Source organism: Rhinoderma darwinii, chromosome 1 (assembly GCF_050947455.1).
Source record: "Rhinoderma darwinii isolate aRhiDar2 chromosome 1, aRhiDar2.hap1, whole genome shotgun sequence".
Taxonomy (NCBI): domain Eukaryota; kingdom Metazoa; phylum Chordata; class Amphibia; order Anura; family Rhinodermatidae; genus Rhinoderma; species Rhinoderma darwinii.
Window position 1 is genome coordinate 447,316,273 of NC_134687.1, and position 13,759 is coordinate 447,330,031.

Here is a 13,759-nt window from a genome sequence, read left to right on the forward strand (position 1 = left end):
GTAGTCTACATCCATAGAGTAGTGTTATCTCATAGAAAAGCACCCCCTTGTCCCCTAAGAAACACAAATCATAATCTTGGTAGTTTTCATTAAGCTGAACATTCCCCAGTGTCTGATGTTGTGACTGCCATAGCTGGGGATAACTCATAGATATACACTATGTACACAACATATCTTCTCCACTATGTAATATATGGCTGGCTACATGCCGTATGTGTCAGGGAACAAAAGCTACAGGACCCAGGATTGTCTAAGCCAAAAACCTCCTAGTAGTCGCATTACTCTCTGAGCCATGAACTTACCTGACACATACACTACATGGACAAAAGTATTGGGACACCGCTCTTAATAATTCAATTCAGGTGTTTTATTCAGTCACATTGCCGCAGGTGTATAAAATCCAGCCCCTAGCCGTGCACTCTGCCATTACAGATATTTGTGAACGAACGGGTCATTCTAAAGATCTCACTGAATCGTGGTACTGTAATAGGATGCCACCATTGGAACATGTTAGTTTGTGAAAGATATTCCACGATTAACTGTAAATGGTATTATTTCAAAGTGGAAGTGTTTAGGAATCACAGCAGCTCGGCCTTAAAATGTCACAATACGTGAAGTTACAGAGCAGGGTTGTCGAGAGTTGAGGTGCAAAGTGCATAAAAGTCGCCAACATTCTGCTGACTCAGTTCAAACCTCCTCTGGTATTAACATCTGCACAAGAACTGTGCCCTGGGAGCTTCATGGCATGGGTCTCTGTGACTGAACAGATGCATACAAGACCTACATCACCAAGCACAATGCCAAGCATCAGATGGAGTGGTGTAAAGCACGCCGCCACGGGACTCTGGAGCAGTGGAAACGTGTTCTGTGGAGCGATGAATCAGCCTTCTCTATCTGGCAGTCTGATGGACGAGTCTGGGTTTGGCGAATGCCAAGAGAACGTTACCTGCCTGACTACATTGCGCCAACTGTAAAGTTTGGTGGATGATGGATAACGCTATGGGGTTGTCTTTCAGGGGTTGGCCTAGGCTCCTTTATTCCAGTGAAAGGAAATCTTAATTCTTCAAGCATATCAGGACATTTTGGACAGTTGTATGTTTCTAACATTGTGGGAACAGTTTGGAGAAGACCCTTTTCTATTCCAGTATGACTGTGCCCCAGTGCACAAGGCAAGGTCCATAAAGGCATGGTTTGGTGTGGAAGAACAGAGCCCTGACCACGACCCCATCAAACAGCTTTGGGATGAACTAGAACAGAGATTGCGAGCCAGGGCCTCTCATCCAACATCAGTGTCTCACCTCACAAATGTTCTTCTGGATGAATAGGCAGAAATTACCACAGACACCCTCCAAAATCTTATAGAAAGTCTTCCCAGAAGAGTGGAAGCTGTTTTAGCTGCAAAAGGCGGGCAAAATCCAAATTAATGCCTATGGATTTAGAATGGGATGTCATAAAAGCTCCTGTAGGTGTCCTAATACTTTTGTCCATATAGTGTATTTCTCCTACTACAATGTCTTTCTATAAATTAAATAATAAAAAAAAATACTTGAAATCACTCCAGAGTGGATAAAAGTCCCTGAGATATTCTTATTTGTCAAGTAATATCTGTTTCTAAGAGTTGGGTGGCAACAAATATGGCATAGCCTCCAACTCTTGAAAATGGAAAAAAGGTACAATTAGATAGCAAATATTTCTTGCCTTTTTTAAGCCCCGCCGTTCCTGAGAGTAGGCCACTGAGATTATCATAACAGTGTATGCCAGCCACAGATGTCTGCATTCCAGCCACTAATTCACCCCATAATGCCAGCCACACCTGCCCCCATTCCAATTCCATCTGTACTGGTCTGTTTGTAAACTCTGACATGTTTATCAACTAAGCCTCATGCACACACCCGTAGCCATGTGCACGGCCGTGATTTTCGGGTCGGCCGGCCACGGAGTGACAGCCGCGAGCCGCCCGCAAATCGCGGGCCGTGCACATGGCCGCGGCCATTATTTTCAAGGAGCCCGGACTGCAGAACACAGCCGTAATAAGACATGTCCATTCTTTCTGCGGTCTGGGCTCCTGGGCCATGCACAGACTGTGAAAACCATGGTCGTGTGCATGGCTCCATAGAAATGAATAGGGCCGCAATTCTCCCGTGGAATTGCGGCCGCAAAAGCACGTTCGTGTGCATGAGGCCTTAGATATGATCGGTAATAGGGTTATAGAAGGAATCAGAGGGACACAGTAAGTGCTGATAGCCGCGCCATCAGTGCACTTCACTGACGGATTTGGCTGTTAGCACAAATATGCATCTTCTACGTACAGTGAATGTATAGAAGCTGCATCCCAAAAAGTAAACAATTGTTTATAAAAATCAATTACAAATAAGTTTTTTTATCAATAAATATGTACATTTAGCTACTGAAAGGTTTACATAGCCTTTAAGCCTGTCCAATGCTAAAAAATGCACAAAACCAACATTCCCGGCTAAGGTCCCCTGCACATGGGAGGGAAATGCTGTGAATTTGCAAACAGAAAATCTGCAGTGCATTACGGTATTAGCCATGTGAATGAGATTAGAACAAATCTCATCTACATGCTGTGGAACATATTTCGCATGGCGATCAGAGCATGCTGCAAACTTTTGAATCGGCATCAGTCATTCTGTTCGGATGTTCACTGCGGATTTCATCCTTTTCAATGTAGAAGGGGTGAAATGCACTGTGAGGGTCAATGCACACAATGCGTATTACGTGCGGTTTTACCGCGCGTATTTGCGTGCGGAAAAACCGCCGCGTAATACAGTACCAACATAGACAATGAGATTCCAGGAAATCTCATGTACACGCTGCGGTATTTTCCTGCACGTAAATTTTAAAATCTGCAGCATGTCAATTTATCTTGCGTTTCCACTTGCGAATTCTATCTGCCTAGTGTAGAGGAAAATCGCACCATAAAAACGCCAAGATTTACAAATCAAACCGTAAAAACTGCACCGAAAAATGCATAAAAAACCGCATCTTTACTAAATTTGTTGCGGTTTCCTGTTGTTTTGCTGCATATTTTCCACAGCAAAATACGCAACGTGTGCATGTAGCCTGAATCCACACCAACAAAAAAAATCTGCAACAAATCAACTATATTTGTGGGTCCCCTGAGGCTCTGTTCTCATGTCACCATTGAAATCTGACGTATATTTCCGCGGCAGAAATCCAGGGGATAACCGTAGAATTCCTTCCGCGGATGTGCTGCGGTGTGCAGCAGATCCGCATGAGCATTAGCCCCATTGCCATTCAATGGGGTTAATCCTCAGTTTTTCCGTGCAGGATAAGTAACATGCTGCTTATTTCTGCAACAGGTTTTTTTCCCCGCTGTGCAGACAAAAATCTGCACAAATATTTTTTGCAGCATGTGAACGATCACATGCATATGATGCGGGTTGTTATTGGTTTTGACACAGATTTTAGCTTAGAATCTACGCAGAAATCTGTTCCAAATCCGACTTGTTTGAACAGGGCCTTACAGTTTCCATAGACAAGCATCAAAGGGGTTTTCGCCAGGATATGCCATCACTTCTGATCAATGGGGTTCCGGGATGCCCACCAGTACTCCGAATGAATGAGTGGCAGTGCCAATGCACCACGCTGTCCAGAGCAAAACTAAAGGGGCAGCAGCGCTGTGCATGGAACTTCATTCTAAGGATCTATGGGGGTCCTAGCGATATGCTATCACTCTCTGAAATGGGAAAAACTAGGAGTCCAATGGAAGCCACTATTATGTGAACTTTTCACAAGTTAGTTTGTCAATAAGAAGAACCACTTAGGCAACCTCTAGTCCAATCTGTCCAACTGGTTCCAATTCACCTTGTCTTTCCTTTGTATGGCCAGTTAGTTTAAAATGATTGATTCCTAAGCTACTGTACTTATTCCAGACTATACCATTGTACCTGGTATATTTTATTTAGCCTTGAAAAAAGACAACTAAGGGGGGACATGATTAACTTATATAAATATATTACTGGCACATACAAAAAATATGGTGAAATCCTGTACCATGTAAAACCCCCTCAAAAAACAAGGGGGCGCTCCCTCCGTCTGGAAAAAGAAAGGTTCTGTTAAGGATCTGCCAGGCACAGCTTCTGTATCCACGCCCATAGGTAATCAGTCTGCACCTGCTTCTATGTCTGTGAGACTGACTCCATCTTCCACCACTCAGGATGGCAGGCTTAGGAGTGGGAGAGCCTATCACAGCCTGGCCAGACAGAGCTAGCTCCCGCCCTCTGTCTATTTATACCTGCCTTTCCTGTTCCTCCTTGCTTGTGATTCTTGTTTTGTTTCCTGGCCCTGCTGCAGCTTCTTGAACCATTTGACCCTGCTTCATATTGACCCTGGCTTACTGACTACTCTCCTGCTCTTCGTTTGGTACCTCGTACACTCCTGGTTTGACTCGGCTTGTTCACTACTCTCCTGCTCTGCGTTTGGTACCTCGTACTCTCCTGGTTTGACTCGGCTCGTTCACCACTCTTGTTGCTCACGGTGTTGCCGTGGGCAACTGCCCCTTTTCCCTTGCTTCTGTGTACCCTTGTCTGTCGGGGACTTATTGAGCGTAGGGACCGTCGCCCAGTTGTACCCCGTCGCCTAGGGCGGGTCGTTGCAAGTAGGCAGGGACTGAGTGGCGGGTAGATTAGGGCTCACTTGTCTGTTTCCTTACCCCCATCATTACAGGTTCAACCTGCAGAGGCGACAAGCCTTCTTTACTGTGAGAACTGTGAATCTATGGAATAGTCTACCGCAGGAGCTGGTCACGGCAGGGACAGTAGATGGCTTTAAAAAAGACTTAAGTTTAATGTAGAAAAATGTAAAGTTATGCACCTGGGTACGAACAACCTGCATGCATCATATGTCCTAGAGGGAGCTACACTGTGGGAGTCACTTGTTGAGAAGGATCTGGGTGTACTTGTAAATGATAGACTAAATAACAGCATGCACTGTCAATAAGCTGCTTCAAAGGCCAGCAAGATATTGTCGTGTATTAAAAGAGGCATGGACTCGCGGGACAGGGATGTAATATTACCACGTTACAAAGCATTAGTGCAGCCTCATCTAGAATATGCAGTTCAGTTCTCGGCTCCAGTTCATAGAAAGAATGCCCAGGAGATAGAAAAAATACAAAGAAGAGCAACGAAGCTAATAAGGGGCATGGAGAATCTAAGTTATGAGGAAAGATTAAAAGAATTAAACCTATTTAGCCTTGAAAAAAAGACGACTAAGGGGGGACATGATTAATTTATATAAATATATGAATGGCACATAAAAAAATATGGTGAAATCCTGTTCCATGTAAAACCCCCTCAAAAAACAAGGGGGTACTCCCTCCGTCTGGAGAAAAAAAAGGTTCAACCTGCAGAGGCGACAAGTCTTCTTTACTGTGAGAGCTGTGAATCTATGGAATAGTCTACCGCAGGAGCTGGTCACAGCAGGGACAGTAGATGGCTTTAAAAAAGGCTTAGATAATTTCCTAGAACAAAAAAATATTAGCTCCTATGTGTTGAAATTTTTCCCTTCCCTTTCCCATCCCTTGGTTGAACTTGATGGACATGTGTCTTTTTTCAACCGTAACCTCATCCCCCAAAGCCAAAAAACAAATTTACCACTGTCTCTGCAGTATTTACTTTGTCCGTTAACTTTGGACATTATCTGCATTTGTCTAGGAGTTCCAAATTAATTAATGCTCTCTCACTGGTGGATTTGAGAGAGGCCGGCCGGAGAGAGACCATGACACGCAGCGTCGGTATTCAAACACAGTCTCTGCCCCTGGGGAGGGGCAAATGCATCTTTATTTATAAGGAAATTAGTGTAGGCGTTACCCTCATAATTGCAAACTTATACATTCTACATATGGTAACATACAGAATCCCAAGCTCATCTTAGTATGTATCTTTAGCCATAAGAAATACAATGTCATCAAGTCTTGTCACGTCAACCTTTGTAACAGCTGAATGCAAAGTCATAAACCAGAAGTCTTATGCCCTATTTACACAACAGGGATTCCCGGCCGTGCGACTGCCGTATTTTGAACAGCCGTCACACGACCGCAGTAGGAACAATAGACCCCAGATGGGGCTATTCACATGGCCGATTTTTTGACAGCCCGGTCAACCGGGCCGTCAAAAATGCAGTATGCCCTATTTTTGTCCGTTCTCCCGGCCGCACGGCTCCCATAGAAGTCTATGGGGCCGTGTAAAGCACGGCTGTCACTCAGATGTGATCCTAGTGAGGGCCGTGCTTTCTGCTGCTCGTTCGCTCTCTTCTCCTTCTCACAGTGCAAAGTACATGTGAGGAGGAGGGTATTTTTTTGCTCCCTGTAGGAGCGGAATCACCAACCCCGCACCAAGAGAAGTCCCTAGCTTCACTGTCTATATATGGACAGTCACGTCAGGGACTTCTCCTGGCGCGGTCCCCTACTCCTGAAACGGAATCCCCGGCGCTGTGGCCGGTGTTTTTCGCTCCAGAAGTACCTGACTTCACTGTCCATATATGGACACAGTGACGTCAGGGACTTCTGAAGCGGAATCCCCATCGCTGTGGCCGGTGATTCCGATACAGGAGAAGTCCCTGACTTCACTCTCTATATATGGACATTGAAGTCAGACTTCTCCTGGAACGGTCCCCTACAGTGGCACTATCTACAGGAAGGTAGGCTGGTGCCATCTATAAGGGTGTGTACTATGTAAAAGGGTCTGTGTAGCACTACCTACAGGGGGGCTGTGTGGCATTACCTACAGGGGGCTGTGTGGCATTACCTACAGGGGGCTGTGTGGCATTACCTACAGGGGGGCTGTGTGGCACTACCTACAGGGGGCTGTGTGGCATTACCTACAGTGGGATGTGTGGCACAACTTACAGGGGGGCTGTGTGGTACTACCTACAGGGAGGCTGTATAGCACTACCCACAAGGGGGCTGTGTGGCACTACCTACAAGGGGGGCTGTGTGGCACTCCCTACAGGGAGGCTGTGAGGCATTACCTACAGGGGGCTGTGTGGCATTACATACAGGGGGCTGTGTGGCATTACATACAGGGGGCTGTGTGGCACTACTTACAGGGGGGTTGTGTGGCACTACCTACAAGGCGGCTGTGTGGCACTACCTACAAGGGGGCTGTGTGGCACTACCTACAAGGGGGGCTGTGTGGCACTACCTACAGGGAGGCTATGTGGCACTACGCACAAGGGGGGCTGTGTGGCACTACCTACAACGGGGCTGTGTAGCACTACCTACAGGGGGCTGTGTGGCACTACCTACAGGGGGCTGTGTGGCACTACCTACAAGGGGGCTGTGTGGCACTACCTACAGTGGGGCTGTGTGGCACTACCTACAAGGGGGCTGTGTGGCACTACCTACAGGGAGCTGTGTGGCACTACCTACAGGGGGGCCGTGGCAGTATCTACAGAGCGCAGTGTGTGGCATTATCTACAGAGGGTGTGTGGCAAAAAATTACAAATGAAATTCATCCATTTAAAAAATGGATGCAAAACGGGTCAAAATCAGCCATTAAAAACGGAAACACGGCCCAGAACGGAAACGGAACGGATGCAAAACAACCGAGAAAAACGGACCAAAACGGCCTAAGGCTCTATTAACATGACAGGGTCCGAGTGTCGGCCGATAAAAACTTTTTGGACCATTTTTCTCGGCTGTTTTCGATCCGTTTTGCATCCGTTCTGATTGCGTTCCGGACCGTGTTGCCGTTTTTAATGGCTGATTTTGACCCGCTTTGCGTCCGTTTTTTTTCCTGTCCGTATTAAAAACTGATGAATTTCATTTTTCCATTTTTTACCACACACTTCTCTCTGTAGATAATGCCACACACTGCCATCTGTAGATACTGCCACAGCCCCCCTGTAGGTAGTTTCATACAGCCCCCCTTGTAGGTAGTGCCACACAGCCTCCCTGTAAGTAGCGCTACACAGCCCCCTGTAGATAATGCCACATAGCCCCCTGTAGGTGATGCCACACAGCCCCCTGTAGGTAGTGCCACACAGCCCCCCTCTAGGTAATGCCACGCAGCCCCCTGTAGGTAATGCCACATAGCCCTCTCTAGGTAGTGCCACATAGCCACCCGTAGGTAATGCCACACAGCCCCCTGTGGGTAGTTCTACACAGGACCTTTTTACATAGCACCCTATATGGACAGTAAAGTCAGGGACTTCTCCTGGAGCGGAAACATCGGCCACAGTGCCGGGGATTCCGCTTCAGAGGTCACTGTGTCCATATATGCACAGTGAAGTCAGGGAGTTCTGGAGCGGAAGGTGTTTCCACAGTGCCGGGGATTCCGCTTCAGAAGTCCCTGACATCACTGGGTCCATATATGGACAGTGAAGTAAGCGACTTCTCCTGGAGCTGAATCCCCAATCCCCGGCCACACCATTGCCGAAGCTATGGCTGGGGATTCCGCTCCTACACGGAGCAATAAAATACCCTCCTCACATGCACTTCGCACTGTGAGGAGGAGGAAAGAGCGAGTGACGGAAGACACGGCAGTCACTCGGATCATATTCGAGTGATGGCCGTGTATTACCCGGTCCCTTAGACCTCTATGGGAGGCTGGGAGAAAATAGGGCATGTCCCATTTTTTGACGGCCCGGTTTCCCGGCCGTCAAAAAATTGGTCGTGTGACTAGCCCCATTTGGGGTCTATTGTTCCTACTGCGGCCGTGCGACGGTTGTTTTTTGAACGGTCGTCACACGGCCGGGAAACACTGTCATGTGAATAGGGTCTTAGAATAGAATAGCAATCCCCCTGTGTAGGCTGTTTTCAGCTTCAACTGTCTGTCCATGTTGATCGATTTAGGTTCACACATATAAAGATATTAAAATATCTTTGACAATTCCCTTCTTTTGAACATAAATTTGCTTAGCCATGTTTTAGAATAATCATGCAACGGCTACATTATGATCAGCTCCCCTGAATCAGGGCATCCCGTGTGCCATTCACCTTTGAATGGGTACTCAATATACGTGTCTAGCAATAGGTGATTGTACAGCGTTACATACTATACACACCTGAAGATTTAGGGAATCACAAGTTTCACAATTCGGGCAATACCATCTATCTTCGTGTTGTGCTACGGCTTTGATAGATTACTTCATATTTCCTCCCTCCTCGGTTCCTTGGGTGGTGGGTGGTTTGAACCACATGTACTTTAATATCCTGTGCTGTTTTCTTTTTTTTTTTTCCGTCTTTCTGTAACCATAAATGTTTGCATCAGCAATGCCACCAAATAATTTGGCAGTAATAAATGCCAACCTATATATGATAATATTACTCAGAATTAAACATACATCATACAGTTAGCAAAAAACACCAATACGCAAGGACCAAGTCCACGACTTCTTCCGACTCATCTGAAGATCCGGAGCACATGGCAAAAAAATTTGGGAAAATTCCCAGGATGCCTGATGATAGCGACTACTCTTTACTCCCCTTTAGTTAATGATACTAAATTAAAGAATTTTAGAATATTGGGGATTATGATCTAATATTTTTGGTACAATACGCCTCTAGATTATCAGGTTGGATCCTGGCCATTAAAATGTCCCTTCATTATAGGAATCACATATACATGCGACACAGCTGTCCTGAGAAGTATTTTAACGCATTGCTTCTACTGTAATACAGTGCCAAATGAGGTGCATAACAAAATCATAGAAACCTCTGTGGGTCAGGATGCAGTTTATTTAATCTCTAAACTATTTTACATTTTTTAGTAAACTCATACATGGGGTCCCCCTGTCAGAACCCCCTTATATAAGCCACAGTGGAGAGCCGCTAAATATTGTGTCAGAGACTACCACTAGCGAGCCCAGGTTATCCATGTATTAAATGGACGGTCATTCATGAAATGGGAAATGTATGGCTGGCTGCAACAGCTGGTAAAATTGTAAATTGTGTATATATATATATATATATATATATATATATATATATATAGAGAGAGAGAGAACAGCGTAGAAAGCAGTGACGGAACCAGGACTTCAAGGCAGATGCAAGCAAAGTGGATTTATTCACCTCAAAAAAGATACAGCAACGTTTCGGTTCAACAGGAACCTTTCTCAAGCCATGACAAACTCACAAAAGTGCCAAGTATATATAGGGAGGACGTACATCAACTGGCAATCAAACAAATTGACAGTACAATTCTCATAAAATACATAAAAATTTGAACATAGCAGTGTATTATGACTTTTATACAGACAGTGCAGGAATGAGTCTTCAAAACGCTATTGATAAACGACAATACATTTGAAGACATGATTTATACATATCATAAATAGTGAAGACTAAGTGTAATAGGATTAATTAGGAGGACAGCAGAGGCTCATTATTAATTAATTAGGTTTAATAAACTTACAGTTTACACTCTCTCCATATGACCAGCATGTGAATTTCGCGCACACGCACTCAGCATGCTCCAAGATGGCGTCGAAACCGGATATCAAATCCGGTGAAGCGCATCGTGGAACGCTACCGCGCATGCGCAGGGATGGAGCTTGCGTTCCAATCCCATTGCGCAGGCGCGAGTAGCGCTAAAATAGAAATATAGAATGGACTGAAAATGCACAATTCAGTTCTGTGAACTATCTGGACATATAATATATGGACCAATATCGTATAAATCGGGATGTAGAGAGATCATCAATGTCAATGGCCATGAATTTAAAGATACAACGATTTTTTATGAATATCTCACATATCCCATATATGTAAACATGTGACTGTAGTCACCCATGAGATTAATAAACAAGCCATTATAGATAGGCATTGATGATCCCTGACAAAGATGTCAAATACATTAAATATATCGAAAAAAATATAAGGCATGTATATCATAGATAATATATTTCCATTCAAAACATGCTGAAGGATAAGATGATAACAACCCTACAATACAATAAGGACCATGCTCCAGAGTGAATATAATTATCTATAAATACATGCACGATGGATATACTACAGTGCAAAGATCAATGCTGGATATAGAGAGACATAGATAAACGATTTCATGTGGAACATCATGATCCCAAAATTAGGCCTCTGCTGCTCTCCGAAATCCTTCAAAGTGCTTAACACATCCGTGTGTTTCTACGAACATATAAAAGAAAAGAAAGGGAAAAGCAAATTACCATATAATATTAATATGAACACAAAACCCAAAATTATAATGAAAATTGACATTGAAGATTAAAAATTAAAAATGTATGCATAGGAAGAGTCAAAATAAAACTCCAAATTATGTATACACAAGGCACATACAATACCAATCGGGAATGTGAACCCATCGTATCCCCCAGATCATCAGGCAAGTTACCCCCCATTTTTTGTGTAACAAGAGAATTTTTTAGATATGTGGGCCAAAAGGGTATTCTATATTCAGCCCCTTGGGAGACATAGTTTCCAGCTTATAGATCCACTCTAGCTCTTTTCTCTTGAGAGCCAAACCTCTATCACCCCCTGCGTCTCATTTGAGGTACAGAATCAATGATTCTGAACCTCAACTGTGACAAGCTATGATTTTTCTCGCAAAAGTGTCTTGACACTGGTAGATCCTGTCTCTTTGTTTTGATGTTAGATTTCTGATTTCTCAACCTGAGACGTATTTCCGTTGTAGTCTCACCGACATAGTGTAGACCACAAGGGCAACTCAATAGATAAATCACATAAGATGAATGACATGTGAAAAAGCCCCTGATTTTAATAACACTGCCAGTTTGTGGATGATTAAACGAGTCACCCTTCACCATGTGCTCGCAAATATTGCAGCCCAGGCAGGGGTAACAACCCAATTTGGGAGGTGCCAAAAATCTTTGGCTCATTCGATTAGATCCAATATCGGCTTTCACAAGACTATTCTTAATCGTTTTGCCTCTTCTGTAGGCCATCATGGGTCTCTCCTGGAATTCAATTATTTCCGGAAAGGCTCTGCTCAGAACCTTCCAATCCCTCCTCAGAATCTCACCAATTTGTGAGCTTAGTGTGGAGAAGGTGGAAACAAAGGGAATGCGAACCTTCTTTTCTACACTTAGCTTTTTACCCAAGAGGACTTGTCTGTCCACTACATCCACCTTCCGTCGATTCTGCTCCAAAATATGTTTTGGATAGCCTCGATCAGAAAGGCACTTTTGTGAGTTTGTCATGGCTTGAGAAAGGTTCCTGTTGAACCGAAACGTTGCTGTATCTTTTTTGAGGTGAATAAATCCACTTTGCTTGCATCTGCCTTGAAGTCCTGGTGCCGTCACTGCTTTCTACGCTGTTCTCTATTTATAAAAAAAGGGGAACTGATTCATCCCCTGAAGACGAGCACATGGCCTGATTTTCTGCAATCGTGGAGTGCTGTGTTTATCTATTGCTGGATTGTATATATATATATATATATATACATTTATACTCACACACACCCACATATATGTGTGTGTGTATATATATATATATATATATATACACACACACACACACACACACACACACATACATATATATATATATATATATATATATATATATATATACAGTACATAAACATCTAGACAAGAGGATAGCTCATCAAAGAGTCTCTGTCACCAGTCTACAAGTGCCAGTTTACCAGTACAGCTGAACATGAACGACAGTACAGCGTGATCTCGCGAGATCACTCTGTGCTGTGAGTAAGTCCCACAGCAACTCCACTGAAGCGTCGGGAGTGTGAACAGACATCGCGTCCTGGCTGGAGGCGATGTCCATTCACTCTCAAGACACCCCGGCAAAGCCACTGTGGGAGTATGTGACAGCACAGCGTGCTCTCGCAAGATCATGTTGTGCTGTGAGTACAGCTAAACATGAATGAAGAGAAGTGTATGACGCTGATTGGTCAGCGTCACACACGTCTCTTTACAACGCCCACTTGGTCATTAAGAAACTAATTAGCATAAATCTAAAATTGTTGATAACTTGCTCAAAAATTATCGTTTTTCAAAATAAAAACCACCATCAGATTAGGTAGGATAAAGGGCACTCATAAACTGGTGGCAGAGACTCTCCAAAGGGCCTGCCTCAACATTAGCATTATTTACCATATGTTTATATATATATTGTGTCTGTTAATATATATTTGCCTATTTTATACATTCAAAAGTCTTTCTGACATTACTTAGTACGTGCGTTGCAAAACAGCAATAAGACAATTTGGGGTTTAGGCTTTGTAAGTATGAATCATGTAAGACAAGGTAATAAGACCTAGGTGTTTAGTGCTAGTGGCAAGCAGTAAAAGTATCAGTTTATGTCTACCATATAAAATACGTTGACTTATTGAAAAAAATATATATCAGTTCAGAAAAGGAGACTATCACCTCATGCACACGACCCTATGCACCGGCCGAGTCCCGTCAGTGATTCGAGGAAAGATAAAGTGAATGGCTCCGTGAAGACTATCGGGTGCCAATCGGATGCCGTCAAAAATAGCCCGAGTGGCACAACGGTCGTGTGCATGAGGCGTTAAAGGGAACCCGTCACCAGCACCTCACCCATTAAACCAGGAAAACCTGGTGGTATTGGGTGAAAAATAATTTTAATGAAACCTATAATTATCTTCTAAGTAGGCTCTGTACCTTTAGTATTCAGTTTTTTAGTGTTCCTGTTCCGTATTCTAATGAGCATAAAAGAGTCTTATCTTCAGTCGAAAAGAGTCAAATCTTCATTCCTCAAGCCTTTCCGAGTTAACCCCGCCTCCTTACTTTTGAA